Here is an 18628-nt window from a genome sequence, read left to right as displayed (position 1 = left end):
GTCCCAGTGTGACATCACAGAGGCTGAGGATAATGGGGCTAGCAGCTCTCCAGCACAACTGTCTGCAGCCAGTGACCATCACTCCTGACAACAAACCACACCCTTGCTTGTGCTGGGGACTGAGGGGTCCTGTCCCTGCGAGGTTGGCTTCAATACCACGTGAGATTAGAGAAACATGGGGAGGAGATGGATGATGCTGCTCACCTTTCAGGATCAATGCTCCTCAGAGGAAACAGTGTTCATCGTTCTATCTCTATCTGTTCCTTTTTTGTTATTACAAAATCGCACTTTGGGAGAGGAGGCAGCTAAATCTTCCCTTGTTTCCAGGATTGGCTTCATGACAAAATTCTGGTCAATGAGACATAGTAAACGTTGCAGGGTTTCTGGAAAGGCTTTTGCTTTCCTCATTAAAGGGGAAAAAGACACAGTTGGTGCAGTTTTGCCCCTTTCTTCCTGTTTTGAACCTAGATGTGCTGGCTGGGTCCACCTCAACCCATTAGGCAATAAGTCAACACGGGGCACAGACAGAGTGACAGTAATGACACTGAGTCACTTCCCCAAGCCTTGAACTGCCTCCCTCTGAGCTGCTTATTATGTGAGAAAATGACTGGGTTTTCTGTTACGTACGACTGACACTTGCCATTTGTTTTAGCCACTGAGCGTCAGAACCTCCCTGTGTTTGTTTGGCGGATTCCCTGAGCTCTAAGTCTTGATGAAAGCAAAGACTGTTTCTCCAGCCCAGCTGGACCTGAAAATGCCAGACACCCACAGAAACCTCTTGCAGCTAGCACACAGGCCTGCGGCTTGGGTGCCTCAGATTAGCCTCAGAACTGAGGCTACCACCAACCAACTGAGGAGGCCACTGAGATGAAGTAACTGTCTTTTTAAAACTTAGACTGTGGCCTCTGCTTAGAACCCTCCAGTTGTTCCCAGCCCCCTCTGAGTAAAGCCCAAAGTTCTTGCCATGGCCTTCAAGGCCCTTCCTGGTCTTTACCCACTGACTTTCTGACCTCGTTTCCTAACAGCCCCTTACTCACTCCACACCAGCCAGGCACACAGCACTCCTTGCTGTTCCTCAAACACACCTGGTATATTCCAGTCCTGGGTTCTTCACACTAGCTCTTCTCTTGCCCTGGAATTCTCTGCCACGTATATTCTCAGGGCTTGCTCCCCGACTTCATTGTGTTCTTTGCTCCATAGGTGCCCTCTGCGGTTATCCAGACGCCTGCATCTCCAGCTGTTTCTGTAGAATCATTGGACTTGGGGCCAATGAATGTGAATATTTAAAACATATTTTGCATAATTTACAAATGCTTTCTAGAGAGTTTGTATACATTTATACTGCTATTATGAGCATACCGATATCATAATACCTACACTATAGTAGGTATTAATGTAAAATTGTTTCTCCAATTTTATAGATGACAAATGATAACTTGATCTTTTAATTTATATCTCCTTAAATTACTTATGAAATTAAATATTTTATACATCCATAGATCATTTTATTGTAGTTTTGTGAATTGCCTTTGTACATCTTTTTCTTGTTCACGTTTCAAATGTGGAAGTATTTTTCTGTTTTTTTATTGTGGTAAATATACATAACATAAAGTTTATGTTATGTATAAACTATCAGTACTATCCACTCCCGAACTTTTTCATCATCCCAAGAGGAAACTCTATACCATTAAACAATACCTCCTCACTCCACCTCCCCCCAGATCATCGTAACCACTGTTTTACTTTCTGTCTCTATGAATTTGACTATTTCTCACAAAAGTGGAATCATACATCTATCCTTTGGAATCTTCCTTATTCCACTTAGCATAAGGCCCTCAAGATTCATCCTTGAGCCCTAGCAGTCCTGGAAGTTGGTATGTTGTAACATGTATTGGAATTTTTTTGCTTTTTAAGACTGAACAATATTTAATTGTATGCATATGCCACATTTTGGTTATTCATTCATCTGTTGATAGACATTTAGACTGTTTCCACCTTCTGTGAATGATGTTGCTATGAACATGGGTGCACAAATGTTTATTCAAGTTCCGCTTTTCAATCTTTTGGGTATATATCCAGAAGTGGAATTTCTGGGTCATATGGTAATTCTATGTTTAGTGTTTTGAGGAACTGCCGTAGTATTTTCTATTACAACTGCATTATTTTACATTCCTGCTAACAATGGACAAGGACCCCAATTTCTTCACATCCATGCTAACACTTTTTGTTTTCTTCTATTTTTGTTTGTCTTTTATAATATCTGTCCTAATGGGTATAAAATGATAACTCACTGTGATTTTGATGGAAGTGTTGGGTTTTTCTTTCAGATTTTCAGGAGCTCTTTTATCTTAAAAATTCTAGCTGTGTTTGTTACAAATATGTTCCCAATTTATTGTTTGCCTCTTAATTTTGTATGCAATGTTTAGTGTAAAGTTTTTGTTGTTTTTATGTAATCAAATGCATGGATCATTTCCTTAGCATCATCTTACCTTATTTTCCCTTCTTCTATCTGATATTTATATTTCTTGTTTTCTTTTTCATTTAACTCTTAAGCCCATCTGAAATTAACATCAGGGTAAGATACTAGGTGAAGGTCTAATCGTGTTTTTTCCCCACATCATTATAATCAATTGTTTCAGCATCATTTATGGAATAAATGTTCCTTTCCCTCTTATGACAGATACTAAGTTCTTCATACCTACTAAGATGTGCAGGTAGCTCTGTGAGGTGCCTCCCAGAACCCTCTCAGGAATGAAGAGCTTACTCCCCCATCGGCTAGAAAACCGCCTCAGCTTCGGAGATTGCCTCCCCTAAAGAAAACCTCCTTCCAGGGACAGCTTGCATCCAAGGAGTGGTCCAACATGAGGATATAAAGGTCCAGATGCTTTTCCAGTGCAAGACAATTCTGAGGAGCCGTCCTAGCCCCCATGTGACCTTGGAGGAGGCTGAGGCCCTGACCACAGATCAACGTCTCCCTCTGCTCAGCCTTGCTTCCTTCCCTTCCTTCTTTCCCTCTCCTTTCACAGGTGTTGGTCCCCAAATCATTCCCTAATAAACACTCTGTGTCTAAGCTCTAGAATTTGTGGGCTTTTTGTTTCATTGATTTACTGAATTCAGCACCATGTATTTTGATATTTGCAGTTTTAGGATCCAGGAGCCTTTTTTCATTCTTAGTTGTCATTATCTGACTCTCTAAACTTATGATGTTGTGTAGTAAATGAAAACATCAGAACACAAAAATATTCACTAATGAATGAGAAATGAGGCTCCACTCAGACATCACCTTTCATTTAATACTAGCATCTTCCTTTTCCATCTCAACTGTAACACAAAACAATGCCAAGTTCAAGTATAATGATAACTTATTGCAAAGTGACATTTAAAATCTTGCAAAAGAAGTAGCATTTCATGATGTTGATTGAAGTTATATTAGAATACAATTTTTAACTTTTTAATTAAAAAAATTTCATTTAATTGCGGTAACGTCGGTTTTAATATTATATAGGTTTCATGGGTAGGACATTGTATTTCCACTTCTGAATACACTGCAACAGGCTTCCCAGGTGGCTCAGTGGTAAAGAATCCACCTGCCAATACAGGAGACATGGGTTCAATCCCTGGGTCAGGAAGATCCCCTGGAGAAGGAAATGGCAACCCACTCCAGTATTTTTGCCTGGGAAATCCCATGGATAGAGGAGCCTGGCAGGCTATATAGTCCAATAGGGTTGCAAAAGAATTGGACACCACTTGGCAACTAAACAACAACACTTAAAACTAACACAATATTGTAAATAACTATACTTCAATAAAAATATACTGATTTTAAAAAGAAAAAGCATTTGGCTAAATCCTTCCATGATTCCTTGACAGATTAGGAATAGAAGGGAACTTCGTCAATCTGAGGAAGGACATTTTTGAAAAACCCACAGCTAGTGTCATAATCCCATTCCAGTATTCTTGCCTGGAGAATCCCCATGGACAGAGGAGCCTGGTGGGCTACATTCCATGGGGTCGTAAAGAGTTGGACACGACTGAGCGACTAAGCACAGCATCATGATAGTGAAAGACTGAAAACTTTCTCTGTCAGATTAAGAAGAAGACAAGCACGCCTGCTTTTGCCACTTCTGTTTAACACTGTACTGGAAGTTCTATAGAGCCATTAGGCAAGAAAAAGAAAGAAAAGCATCTACGTTGGAAAGAAAGAAGTAAAACTATCTTCATTTGCAGATGACACAATATTGTATATGGAAATCCCTGAAGAACACATGCACACACACATACACACATTCAATTAGAGCTAATAAATAAGTTTAGTAAAGTAGCAGCAGTTTTCATAATAGCCAAATATGGAAACAAACCAAATGTCCAATAGCTGATGAATAAATGCCATTACCTGATTTTTCAAATATGGTATATATCCATACAACAGAATATTGCTGCTGCTGCTAAGTCGCTTCAGTCGTGTCCGACTCTGTGCGACCCCATAGACGGCAGCCCACCAGGCTCCCCTGTCCATGGGATTTTCCAGGCAAGAGTACTGGAGTGGGGTGCCATTGCCTTCTCCGATAATGGGATATTATTCAGCCATAAAAAAGAATGAGCACTGATACATGTTACAATATGGATAAACCTTGAAAACATTATGTTAGATGAAAGAAGTCAAATACAGAAAGCCACATATTGTATGATTTTATTTAGATGAAATGTCCAGAACTGGCAAATTCATAGAGAGAAAGTAGACTAATGGTTACCATGGAGTGAGAGGAAAGAATAATTGAGAAGCATGAGGTTTATTTGGAGGATAAAAATATTCTGCAATTAGATTAATGGTGATGGGTACACAACATTATGAATATACTACAATGCACTGAATTACTTTAAAATGACTGAAGGAGTGAATATTATGTGAATTTTATCTCAGGAAGAAGTATTTTAAAAGAGAAAGACTGGCCTTTGAATATCAAATGATTTGAGAGCCCTAGGGAAAAACTGATGAAATTTATGATCAGTTTGTATTTTTCAAAAATGACCCTTACACTGAGAAAGCCAGAACTGAAGTAATAGATGCCTTATGTTACCATATGATTTTGCAGAGGAAATTAAACAAAAGTAAATAAATAAATAAATAAAGACTTCATTCTTCTTGATTCTAAAAATCAAGGTTCCATAGGTAGCAGTCCTAAATTAGCAAGAGAAGAATCTGATTGGCTGGCCCACCTCATCTTCTAGCCACACCTTAGCTATGGACAGACTGGCCTTGATTAATCCATGGGTCCCACTGTATAAAGATAGTCACTTAGGGACTCTGGGTGAGGCAGAAGCACCACTTGAGAGCTAAGGCCTTCCCTCTCCCCAACCACCTGCCCTTCTGCCTTGCGTCACCATCCATCCTGAGGATTAGCCAGTCTCCCCTGGGCCTCCCAGCCCCTGCCCAGCAGCCTTCCCTCCTGCTCTTCAGACCTCCTCTCCTGCCTCCCACACCCCTGTCCCACAATTCTGTCCCAGAGAAGTTTCAGAGAACATCCTCAGCATTCTGTGTTCTGCTCTGTTGTTTTTGTTGTTCAGTTGCTTCAGTCGTGTTTGACTCTTCGCCACCCCATGGAGTACAGCATGCCAGGCTCCTTGGTCCATGGGATTTTCTAGGCAAGAATATTGGAGTGGGTAGCCAATTCCTTCTCCAGGGCTTCTCCTCGACCCAGAGATCAAATTTGCGTCTTCTACATTGCCCGGTGGATTCTTTACTGCTGAGCCACCGGGGAAGCCCTATGGTCTGCTCTAAGGAAGTCTAAAGTTCAGGGCTCTGGATGATTAAGCTCAAGGCTTCTCATCAGGGTAGGGATGAATGACCCAGGGAGCGGGGAGCATGCCTGTGGAAATGGTTTGAGGAAGCTGAGTCAGCCTGAGTCTTTGCTAGGGCAGGGCCCAGGCGACTGACCCTCTGGAGGTCAGTGCCCTTGTCTTACGGGTTGTGCCCTATCTCCACTTCGGGAGGTCATTGGCCCCTGAGACTCCTGGATCACTGCATTGTCCTGTCCGGAGAACTGTACTTTAGGAAAAGGATAATGAAGAGAGAGGACTCTTCTTGATCCTCAGGAGATATTTTGAGGAGCTACTTAGGGACAGGAGTAAGGAGTCTTCTTGTTACTACATCAGTAACTGCTTCCTCTGACAGCATCTACCCACCAACCCAGAGCAGGGGGACTTTTTTGCTTTCCCAGAACTTACTCTCTTGACCCTCTCCTTGGCTTTTTTTGCTGTTGTTGTTGTTTTACTATCAAGAACTTCATCTAAGCCTCAACAGAGCCCCTAACCCAGGTCCCTTCTGCCTCTCTCCATATCACCATGTATCCAGCTTAGTGTAGTGTCATAACCCCTCTGACCCTCAGTTTCCTTATCTTAACATGAGAGTAAAGATAACGTTTACCTTTAATGAACTGAGAAAGTAGCATTGACATATATACACTATCATGTGTAAAATAGCTAGCTACTGGGAAGCTTCTATATAACACAGGGAGCCCAGCCTGGTGCTCTGAGGACCTAGAGGGGTGGGATGGGAGGGAAGGGAGGCTCAAGAGGGAGTGGATACATATATATATATGTATATATAACAGTGGCTGATTTTCTTTGTACAGCAGAAACCAACACAACATTGTAAAGCAATAATCTTCCGATTAAAAAACAAATTTTAAAAAAGCATTTACCTTACAAGAGTACTTGTTAAGTTTAAATGAGATAAGGAATATGCAGCAATTCCTGTACCACCTGTTGCATAAACACTCCACAGGCGTTAGCTACTGTTGCTGTGATTTCATTATTTTATCTGTCATGCAACTGATTCTAAGGAGCACTTCAGTATGTGTGAGGCCCTCTGCTGGGAACTTAGGGGTACTATGTTTGGCCTTAAATAGGTTTAAGGAGAGAGCAAGAAGAGACATCACCAATCAATAAAATAGTTCATAAGCATACCATTTGGCAGTTTTTTCAAAACCTGTCAAAGTGCCCAGAGATCCCACTCAGTGACTGCCTCTTAAATACTCCCCTCCGCCCATTTGCTGCACCTTCAGGGCTGTTTGTCTGGATGAGCCTGTCGTCAGGATGCCCTAGGCTGGGCCTCATCTGGATTTCCCAGCTGCCCTCCTTTCTGCACACCAAGCCAATAGCACCAATACAGTCAAAGCCTCGGCCCTGACTTCCACCTTCATGGGGACAGAGCCTGACTTCCTGCCGGGTTCTGAGGGGGAGGGGGTCACTCAGCAGGGGGGACTGTGGGGTGGATCAAGGATTTTGTCTCTACCAGGGCCCTGGGAGTCTCCTCAGGAGGGATGGAGAGTGAAGGTGGACTGGGGTCAAGGGGTGGCCAGAGGCATTCACGGGAGGGAGGGTAGGGGGAACCACACCTACAGGCAGGGAGGAGTCAGGAAGCAGGGAACTCAGCCAGCTGAGGGGTTCAAATTCCTCTGAGGTGAACTCTGAGAAAGGAACTCGTGGGCACAGGAGGCCTGAGGAGGGAAAGAGCCAGAGGGGAAGATCCAGCCACTCCGCCAACCCACGGCCAGTCTTGCAAGCAGCAGTCAGCTGAAGCTGCCTCCCCTCAGGGCCCTGACTTCCCTGTCTCTCCTTGGCCCTCAGTGCCTGCCCGGAAGGAAAGCCGGATAGAGAAGACGATGGAGCCAGGCAGGACTCAGATAAGGCTCGATCCCAGGTGAGTGAGGGAGGCAGGCCCCTAGCCAGGAGCCAGCTGCTAAGCAGCAGGGGGCCCTCTCACTCTGGCCAGTCCCTACCTCCCTCTCAGCACAAGAATGAGACAGGACTGACAATGGTCTGGTCATCCTGGAAGGTCCTCAGGGACACTGTGGGGAAGGGTGAGTGTATGACCCCTCAGAGCCTTAGCTTTGGCCCCCAACCAGGCAGAGGAAGATCCCAGAGGTGGAGGGGGCATGAGGGACATGCGTAGAGCTTTGACCAGATGGGGACCCATTCCTGATGCTAAGGGTCCATTCTTTCTCTGGGATCCTGCTTTTTCTCCCTAGCCACCCCCTGGGCTGCTGCCCCTGTGGAAGTGGAGGGAATGGACTGTGGGCTTTTTGAGCACTGCAGCCAGACTGGCAGACTGTCACCTGGGCCTTGAGGGGAAATGGAGACACTCCCTGAACCTAGGAGTGTTCGAGAGAGTGTCAAGTTTCTGGTGTCCCTTCTGCTACCCACCCGCCTGCCCCAAGTCCCCATATTCTGAACACAGGCTGGTGTCTTTCCAGGTACACGGCAGATCTTCTGGAGATACTGAAAATCAATTACAGCGTCCCCTCTGCCTGCTTCTCTTACCCTCCCACTGCAGCCCAGCTTTTGAGAGGTGAGTCAGGGACCCTACCCAGAGGGAACTGAAAGAAGGAAAAATGAGCATACCAAGGGGGAAGTCAAAACAGCTGAGAGGAGCTGAGGGAGCATGGTCCCTCTATGCTGGTCCTGAGCTGGCCAGCATAGAGGGAGTGTCTGGGAGGATGGCTGACCCAGTGTCAATCTTGGTAAAAACCTTTTAGGGAACTTCCCTAGTGGTCCAGAGGTTATTCGGGGGGTGCAGCTTTGATCCCTGGTTAAGGAAGTAAGATCTTATATGCTACGTAGTACAGTCAAAAATTTTAAAAATTTCTAAAAAGCTGGGGAAAGTACATCTCTGGAAGAGCCAAAAAGTCAAAAGAGGGGCACAGCTGTGTGGCCTGGAGAAAAGCCTGTATGTTTGGACTCTCCGATTCACACGGGAGACACTGACCTGGAGCATTTTTCAGACCCCAGGGCCACCCAGGGACTCATGTGGGTGCCCAAAGCCCCACAGAATCCCCTCGAGGCCTGCACAACAGCCTCCTTAAAATGAGTCTATATCGCTCTGGAGAGTGGTTATTATGAATAATATTCTTAAAACTTAGGTGAACCTGTAAAAGTATTCTGACAGTGTTGGCCAACTAGCTCCTATTACCAAATTGGTTTTGAAAGTGAAAGGCATAGGATGGGACTCTGTTCATTCCCTGGACACCTAAAACATGACAATCAAATGACCCTAGCATCTTGATAGCAAATGTGGCTCCCATCTATACTGTATTTTGTTTTCTTACTGCATGATCAACCACCTCTTAGACGTTGATGAGTAGGAATCTGTGTCTCTATCCTTAATGCTTTTCCTATTCTCCTTCCTGATGTTGTTACCTCAAGGAGGAGACTCTTTCTGAACAGTAGGGTGTGGTCAGTGTGTACTAGGAGGCAGATATGGGCATGTCTACATTTCAGATGCTCTGAACTAGAGTGAATACCAACTGCCAGAGGAGGTCCAGGGGTGCCTTGTAGCTGCTCTGTGGTTCAGGCAAGTAAGCAGATGCTACATCCGACTCCAGGGATTTCTTGTTCAGAGAGCACAGATGGTGACACAAGTCTTCTCACACACCAGTGTTGTCAACCAGAGGCAACTTTGTCCCACAGGAGACTTGGGGCAATGTCTGGAGGCAGTTCCAGTCACCACAAGTAGAGGGTGCTACTGGCATCTAGTGGGGTAGAGGCCAGGGAGGTTGCCCTGGAAACAAAGGAAAGTCCCAACAACCAGGGAATTAGCTGGGGCAAGGGGTCAATAGTGCTGAGATTGAGAAACCCTATCTTACACAGTGAAAATGGATCACACATTGCTTTGCTGCAAAATGTGGAAATAGAAGCACCGAGGATATTCAAAGTAGGTAGACCATTCTGGGTCTGGTAGTCTGGGGAGATGCCTTGTTCCCCCATTGAACTGTTGGAGTGAGTAACAGTTGGAAAGTAGGGAGCTGGAGTGGAGATAGAAGGAGTAGGCAGGTTCTGCAGGCACTGGGGAGATTCAAGGTTACTTGTGAGGAAGCAGGGGACAGTTGAGAGGGCTGGGCAGGTAAGGTGGGGCCTGCTGAATGTCAAGCAGAAGAGTTGTACTTTATCCTGCAGGCAGAAGGAGTGGATGAGGGCCCTGAGATTGGGAGGAGCTGGATAGTATTTCAGGACCATTAATTAGTAATCAAGATAGACTTTGGGAAGTAAGGACCTTAAGAAGCAGGGGTATAAATTGGAGGTCAGTGCCCCAGCCTAACAGGAAGGGCAAGAGCCTGCGCCAGAGCAGTGTCGGGGAAAGGAAGGGCAGATTGGAAAAATACAGGCAATCCAAAGAAAGAGCAGGCACTCTGGTAAATATTTAGACAAGGTAAGTGAAAGAAAAAGAAACTCTAATGATGACTCCGAGAATCTGAACAGTGATGATGACACTGACAGAAATAGGAGAGTCAGGAAGAAGTGCCGATTGGACAACACGGTGAAACCTCTTCCTCCTTCATTTATAAACTCTTTGTTTCTTAAATGCTATTTAAGAAAGAACTATTCTGGAAGAACTGTTGAAACTTTGAATAATTTGTTTTTGAAATGCCTGTGATATGACTGCAATTATAATCCCTAGAGGATTTTCTTATTAATGGACTGATCCAAACTTTTATTTGGGGGGAGTGAAGGGCCAAGAAAAGCCAAGACAATTTTGAAAAAGAGTAAGGAGGATATGTGCCCTACCTGATATTAAAGGTTATATATTATAAGACTAGAGTAATTGAAGCAATAATATAATAACTGCAACCGCACAACCCAGACTGCAACTTAAACCCACTATTTGTGTTTTTTTTTCCTTTTTGGCCATACCATATGGCTTGCAGGATCTTAGACTGGGAGGAATAGAGGAACTCTCCTTACGTGCCGAGGAGACACGTCTAAGAATGCTTACGGTAGCATTTGTTTGTCACAATGAAAATAATAACAACCATGAAAACAATGTTGAGTGGAAAATATTTATATAGATTTTTTTTTAATGCAAAGCAATATAATATGTTGAGCATGTACATATGTTGTAAAAACAATTAAAACATACAGGAAAAGATACATACCAACTTCAGAATAGTAGTTAGCCCTGGGAGGTGAAATAAGTGAAGGGAAAAGGACCCTGGAGATATATACAGGGTCTTCAAGTACACCTGTAATGTTTTATTTTTCTAAGAATAACTTTCGAAGCAAAGCTAGCAATATCATAACTCTTCAAAATGGATTATGGATACATTAATGCAGCTCTATTATTCTCTTTATTTTATTTTAAATTGTAAGATAATTATAAAAATAATTTTTGACAGGCTGTGATGAAATGTTAGGTGGAAAAAACAAATGCAAAATTTTACAGTATGATCTCAGTAATACAATATGTATACACTTTAACCAAGATGTTTTTTAAAGCTACTTTTCATTAAGCAAATACTACCATTGAGTCACATGCTAAGAGGTTTAATTGGAGGATAATAATCTACCCATGATTATAGAGCAAGAAGTAAATGGAATTTTACTTTGAGCTTAGAGCCTATGCTGTTCACCTCCATGGAAATACGTGCAAAAATGAGAATAATTTTTGGTTAGGAACTACCTAGGATTATGGGTAAAACTTTTTTTTCAAAGTTTTAATGTTCTTATATTGTTTTTATTATTTAAAAAGGTAATCTTCATTGTTACAGATACAATGGGAATTTGCTAGTTGCTAAAGTATAGTTGTATTCAACAGGTCAGTTAGACAAGTATTTCCCAAAATATGTTCCTTGGAATACTAATCCCAAGGGGTGCTCCATGAAAACAGAGCCTGTAGAAAAATCATTTCTGTTAAAGCTATATTCTGTGACCTCCCTTTGGAAATTAACAATATAAATCAGATTTAAAACTTATATTCTGCAGGAAAGAAACATGTTTAACCTTGTTTAAAGTGTTTCCAAAAATCCTTGAGCCATCAGAAACTTTTGTTTCATAATATCTGTTAAGATACAGAAAAATAAGACAGAGGACGATCTTCTAAGGAGATAAATGAGTTTGAGGTTGAGTAGTGGTGTTGGCTATGGATACTAAGGAAGTTCTCTCTCAGCTTTTGCCCTGTGGAAGTGAATGTGAGAGCCTGTAGATACTGCAAGTAGGAGAAAGAATAGAGCACAAAAGGCATCAGATACAAGAAACTGCAAAAGCACTTCCATACTGAATACCTGGGATATGCCTCACCTCCACCTTCATCAACTTAAGCAACTTTTGATGGTTCATATTATTCCACATTTCTTCCCACAGTTACGTGAACACACACCAAGAGTCAGCATGTGTAATGGTGAAGAGAATGGGCTTAGTTTAGGATCAGGAACCCTTGGGTTTAAATCCCAGCTCTGTCACTTTCATGCTGTGTGATCATGGGTGAGGTGCTAAACTCTAAGCCTAGTTTCCTGGAAAAGCTTGTAAATAGAGATGACTGTAAGAAGCCTCATGTAGTCATTTCTTTCATTGATCAAATAGTCACAGTTACTGTTGCATGCACTTGGAGATCGAACAGAAAGCAAGCCTGACCAACTCCCTGCCTTTGTGGCGTTCACACTACCATCACCCTATGGGGACACGCAATAAATATGTAAATAACCTCACTGTGAGGGGAACTTGGGAGGGAGAGATAACACCACACTGGACACTCAAGGGTTGCTGACTGAGGAGGGGCATTTGAGCAGAGAGCTCAGTGATGAGAATGGGCCAGACAGAGGGAGCTCAGGGAGAAAAACTGAACAGGCAGCAGCCAAGCACTATAAAGTCTTGGAGGTAGAAATGGCTCAGGTGATTGTTAGGCGGCTGAGGGATGGTAGGGAAATCCTAAACCTCAATAAACAGAAGAGGTGAGATGCAATGGTTGAGTCTGGAGAACAAAGGGTGTGGGAGAGGATAAGGAATCAGTAGAGGAGACCTAAGGTCTCCAGGAGAGGAGCCAGAACTGTGGTTCCTGGAGTCAAGAGGGATGGGAGAGATTTTCAAGGAGGAGGGAATAGTCAAGGACAGTGAAGACTGAGAAAGGCTTTGACGTGATGGCTTCTGGAGGAGCTGTTTCCACTCTCAGCTCTCAGTGAGCTGATGAGGACAAGAGTCAAGCAGGGGCTGGGGGAGTCCCTCGAGGAGGGGCCTCCAGCTGTATTCCCCTTCCCAACAAAGGACATTGGTTTTTAGAAATCTACTGAATTAATTTTGCTTTCTGCCTATCTGGACTTTATATTTTGTCTGTTTTTTTTTTTTTAACTAAACATTTCCATTGCAAAAATAATTTAGGAAAGTCAATATGAAAATAGAGAAAAGTATGAAGAAGAAAAGCCATGTATGGTCCCACCACTCAAGACCAGCACTGCAAATATCATAGTATAAGCTCTGTTTTCTATGCTTTTATTTAACATTAGTAGAAATCACTCAGTTCAGTTCAGTCGCTCAGTCGTGTCCGACTCTCTGCGACCCCATGAATCGCAGCACGCCAGGCCTCTCTGTCCATCACCAACTCCCGGAGTCTACCCAAACCCATGTTCATCGAGTCGGTGATGCCATCCAACCATCTCATCCTCTGTCGTCCCCTTCTCCTCCCGCCCCCAATCCTACCCAGCATTAGGGTCTTTTCCAATGAGTCAACCCTTTGCATGAGGTGGCCAAAGTATTGGAGCTTCAGCTTCAACATCAGACCTTCCAATGAACACCCAGGATTGATCTCCTTTAGGATGGATTGATTGGATCTCCTTGCAGTCCAAGGGACTCTAAAGAGTCTTCTCCAACACCACAGTTCAAAAGCATCAATTCTTCGGCGCTCAGCTTTCTTCACCGTCCAACTCTCACATCCATACATGACCACTGGAAAAACCATAGCCTTGACTAGACGGACTTTTGTTGGCAAAGTAATGTCTCTGCTTTTAAACATGCTATCTAGGTTGGCCATAACCTTCCTTCCAAGGAGTAAGCGTCTTTTAATTTCATGGCTGCAGTCACCATCAGCAGTGATTCTGGAGCCCAAAAAAGTAAAGTCTGACACTGTTTCCACTGTTTCCCCATCTATTTCCCATGAAGTGATGGGACCAGATGCCATGATCTTAGTTTTCTGAACGTTGAGCTTTAAGCCAACTTTTTCACTCTCCTTCTTCACCTTCATCAAGAGGCTCTTTAGTTCTTCTTCACTTTCTGCCATAAGGGTGGTGTCATCCGCATATCTGAGGTTATTGATATTTCTCCCGGCAATCTTGATTCCAGCTTGTGTTTCCTCCAGCCCAGCATTTCTCATGATGTACTCTGCATATAAGTTAAATAAGCAGGGTGACAATATACAGCCTTGACGTACTCCTTTTCCTATTTGAACCAGTCTGTTGTTGCATGTCCAGTTCTAACTGTTGCTTCCTGACCTGCATACAGGTTTCTCAAGAGACAGGTCAGATGGTCTGGTATTCCCATCTCTTTCAGAATTTTCCACAGTTTATTGTGATCCACACAGTCATACTATACTACAATTTTATATACTGTTTTTATAAGCATGACATCGTATGAATTTTTTCGCATTACTACAAAGCCAAGTATGTCTTTAAAAAGACTTATTTGTTATAAGATGCATATTTGTTATAGAATAATTGGAAAAGAAAGAAGACAAAGACCACCCACAGTCTCATCACCCAAAGATGGCATTGCTGATTTATTCCTAGGCAATGGTTCTTAATGTTTTTATCTTAACCCACATGAACATGGGGTAAAATTTTAAATAGTACAAAAGGGCTACTAATGAAAATTAACACTCCCTGGCCCTATTTATTTTCATTTTTAATCTTCATCCTACTTTTTTAGCTGATGATTCTTTTTATAGTTACCTTCAAATTACCATTATTTCACGTGGTATCAGTTTTGTACATTATCTGTGGCTGCCTCTATAATACACAAAGATTTAATTCACTTAGTACCAAACTTCTACTCTTTCCACGTGGTTTCATCATTATTTTTAGTTGGTTATCTTTATAGCTATATATACTATACCTGTAGTTTATTTCTTATTCTGCCAAATACGGACAGTACTTCTTCACTTTCCATTTTGTATGATAAAGATATTAGAGCCCCACTCTTTCCTTAACTCTTTTCTATCCTTCTCTTCAGCCAAATCCTTTACATGGCTATAGTTTTACTATGCTCTTTATTTTTATTTCTTTCTGGTCATACCACGTGGCTTTTGGGATCTTAGTTCTCCAACCAGGGATCAAACCCTGGCTGCCAGGTCCTACATACCAGGTCCTAACCACCAGAGAGCCAGGGAATTTCCTGTGGTAATTTTGCTCTCTGGTTTGTTTGCATTAAGGTTTGTTTGTTTCAGTTATAAATTACATTCAGTAAAGAGCAATGATTTTATGTATATAATTTGATAGATTTTTACCCAAATGTACATCTGTGAAATCACCACTTTACTGCCTACACCTTTTTTAACATTCAGAAGTTTAAACTCTTTATATCAAATTTGACCACCCTTCTCTTTGTGATTTCTTGGATTATACCTAAGCTTAGGAAGGTCTTCCCTCAAGTTTTGATGAAAATACAATTCTCTCTTTTTGTTCCTTCTCTCAACTTTCCCTGTTTTATTTTTAAATAAATACCTCTTTTTTTAAATCTCTTTTTTAAAACACTTTTTTTTTTGTATTGCTGCTGCTAAGTCATTTCAGTCATGTCCGACTGTGTGACCCCATAGACGGCAGCCCACCAGGCTCCGCTGTCCCTGGGATTCTCCAGGCAAGAACACTGGAGCGGGTTGCCATTTCCTTCTCCAGTGCATGAAAGGGAAAAGTGAAAGTGAAGTCGCTCAGTCGTGTCTGACTTTTAGCGACCCCATGGACTGTAGCCTACCAGACTCCTCCATCCATGGGATTTTCCAGGCAAGAGTACTGGAGTGGTGTGCCATTGCCTTCTCCGTTTTTGTATTGAGGTATAGCCAATTAACAATGTTGTGATAACTTCATGTGAACAGAGAAGGGACTCAGCCATACATATACATGTATCCATTTGGATGGCATCACCGATTCAATGGACATGGGTTTGGGTAGACTCCGGGAGTTGGTAATGGACAAGGAGGCCTGCTGTGCTACAGTTCATGGGGTCAGAAAGAGTTGGACACGACTGAGCGACTGAACTGAACTGAACTGAATTCTCCCCCAAGCCCCCACCGGCTACCATTCAGGCTGGCACGTAATATTGAACAGAGTTCCATGTGCTATACAGTAGATCCTTGTTGTTTACTAAAGATTTATCTTTTTAATCTATCTGGAATTATTTTGATACATGGAAGGCTTTATGTGTATATCATGATAAAACAATGGCAACAGTTTTAAATCCACATTTTTATTGTATAAGGATAAGATTGTGTCAGAAAAAAAGATGCCCTGTTATGTTTATATCTTTAAAATTTCAAGGAAGGGAGGTAAAGTCTCTTTTTAATTAAGGATTACAGCCAGGTGGTTTTTCGCTTGTTTTATTTTGTTAATGTTTAAAACCTGCACGGCCTACTAGAGCAATATCTGTAGAGGTAATTGAGAAAGAGGCAACAGAACTGAACAGCTACACCAAACCAGTAATTCGGTCACACAATGGGCTGCATCTTAATTAAGTGGAAGCGGGTGGAGACAGGAATGGGGAGGAGGGAAGAACAGCACAGTCCTGTCTTTTGAGGCCTGTAACAGAACGGAAAAGCCTACTACTGACTTCAGAAGTGCAGGCTGGGAGATTGTCCAAGGACCGCCTTCCCTGCAGCAGGTCCTCTGGATTGCTGCTGCTGCTGCTAACTCGCTTCAGTCATGTCCAACTCCATGCGACCCCATAGACAGCAGCCCACCAGGCTCCTCCATCCCTTGGATTCTCCAGGCAAGAATACTGGAGTGGGTTGCCATTTCCTTCTCCAATGCATGCATGCATGCTAAGTCGCCTCAGTCGTGTCCAACTCTGTGCGACCCTATGGACAGCAGCCCACCAGGCTCCTCCATCCACAGGATTCTCCAGGCAAGAATACTGGAGTGGGTTGCCATTTCCTTCTCCACCTCTGGATTGATCACAGATCTAACTGTGGTCAGAGGTAAAGGGCCTCTTGGAGAAAGCAAACAGAAAGAAAAACACATGCCCTGAAATAAGAACAACTAGGATCAAAGTTCAGTTTAGTTCAGTTGCTCAGTCATGTCTGACTCCATGGACTGCGACCCCATGGGCTGCAGCACACCAGGCTTCCCTGTCCATCACCAGCTCCTGGAGCTTACTCAAACTAATGTCCATTGAGTTGGTGATGCCATCCAACCATCTCATCCTCTGTTGTCCCTTTCTCCTCCCATCTTCAATCTTTCCCAGCATCAGGGTCTTTTCAAATGAGTCAGTTCTTTGCATCAGGTAACCAAAGTAGTGGAGTTTCAGCTTCAGCATCAGTCCTTCCAATGAATATTCAGGACTGATCTCCTTTAGGATTGGCTGGTTGGATCTCCTTGCAGTCCAAGGGACTCTCAAGAGACTTCTCCAACACCACAGTTCAAAAGCATCAAAGTAGTTTTTGACAAATTCACCTTTGTCTGGTTGCTCCTTGTGATGTCACCAAGTATGACTGACCCAGATGACAACTCAAGTCTTCACGAGGATGTGGTCTCCTTCTTCCTTGTTTTGGTGTCAGCAGCTCTGAGCTGCCCTCACTCACCAAAACATAGGCCAATATCCTCTTGTTGTTGTTCAGTCACCCAGTCATGTCAGACTCTTCGGGACCCCATGAACTGCAGCACGCCAGGCCTCCCTGTCCCTCACCATCTCCCAGAGTTTGTCCAAGTTCATGTCCACTGCATCAATGATGCCATCTCGTCCTCTGTCACCCTCTTCTTCTGCCTCCAATCTTTCCCAGCTTCAGGGTCTCTTCCAATGAGTCAGCTGATTGTATCAGGTGACCAAAGTATTTGAGCTTCAGCATCAATCCTTCCAATGAGTATTCAGGGTTGATTTCCTTTACTCCCAATGCAATAGGACAGTGGCTGAACTCTGCCAGTCTTCCCTTGCTTCTTTTGTCATCTAGCCAGTTGGGAGGTTAAAAGGAAAGAGTCTGCCAACTAGGGAAGAACTTAGATAAATGCGGGTCCAGGCTTAGTCACTGAGGACATGGAACTCTTTGTTTAAAAAATTGTTGCACTGATTAGAACATGTTCAGAAACAAATATTGTGACGATATTAGTATTTTCCTATTAGCAAGGGTGAGGCCTGAGGAGCTTCACTGTTGTTTGTTAAAATGTTTGTTATCTTCTATTATCAGGTGAGCTTGTTTAACATGTAGATTACATCCCAGATCTATGGGAACAGCATCTATGGTGACAGGGGGCATAGGAAGTGGGGGTCTGGACAGCTACTTTTTAACAACTACTCAAATGATTTCAATAAACACTAAATCCAGCTACTGTAATCCAGCACTGGATTACATTTAATGTGAGAATAAGTGTACTTGAGGCAAGCATAGGTTGAATGTCCTTGGAGTCTTTACTTGGGTCCACTTCTTTTGTTAAAGTCCCTTCGTGTGTCCCAGTTTTGTGACAAAATTTTTGAAATCAAATTTAAACATCTCTAAGTATATCAAGTTTATACCATTAATGGGTTTCTCAAGGCAAGAATACTGAAGTGGTTTGCCATTGCCTTCTCCATCGGGAGACTTCTTCCACTGGAAGGACTGATGCCAAAGCTGAAACTCCAATACTTTGGCTACCTGATGCGAAGAGCTGACTCATTTGAAAAGAGTCGG

At 43.0% G+C, this 18628-nt stretch overlaps 1 long non-coding RNA gene across 1 annotated transcript; it reads left to right on the top strand.

The window, feature by feature from the left end:
- The first annotated feature begins 13 nt into the window (after positions 1 to 13).
- Positions 14 to 3076, top strand: LOC145538840 (uncharacterized). Its single transcript, XR_014077270.1, has 2 exons — positions 14 to 142; positions 2681 to 3076. It is a non-coding gene; the product is annotated as an uncharacterized LOC145538840 (long non-coding RNA).
- Positions 3077 to 18628: the final 15552 nt, after the last annotated feature.

Source organism: Giraffa tippelskirchi, chromosome 2 (assembly GCF_054371585.1).
Source record: "Giraffa tippelskirchi isolate mGirTip1 chromosome 2, T2T-mGirTip1v1.2.pri, whole genome shotgun sequence".
Lineage (NCBI taxonomy): Eukaryota > Metazoa > Chordata > Mammalia > Artiodactyla > Giraffidae > Giraffa > Giraffa tippelskirchi.
The sequence above is the reverse complement of the archived record's forward strand: the minus strand, read 5'-3'. Positions and strand labels throughout refer to the sequence as shown.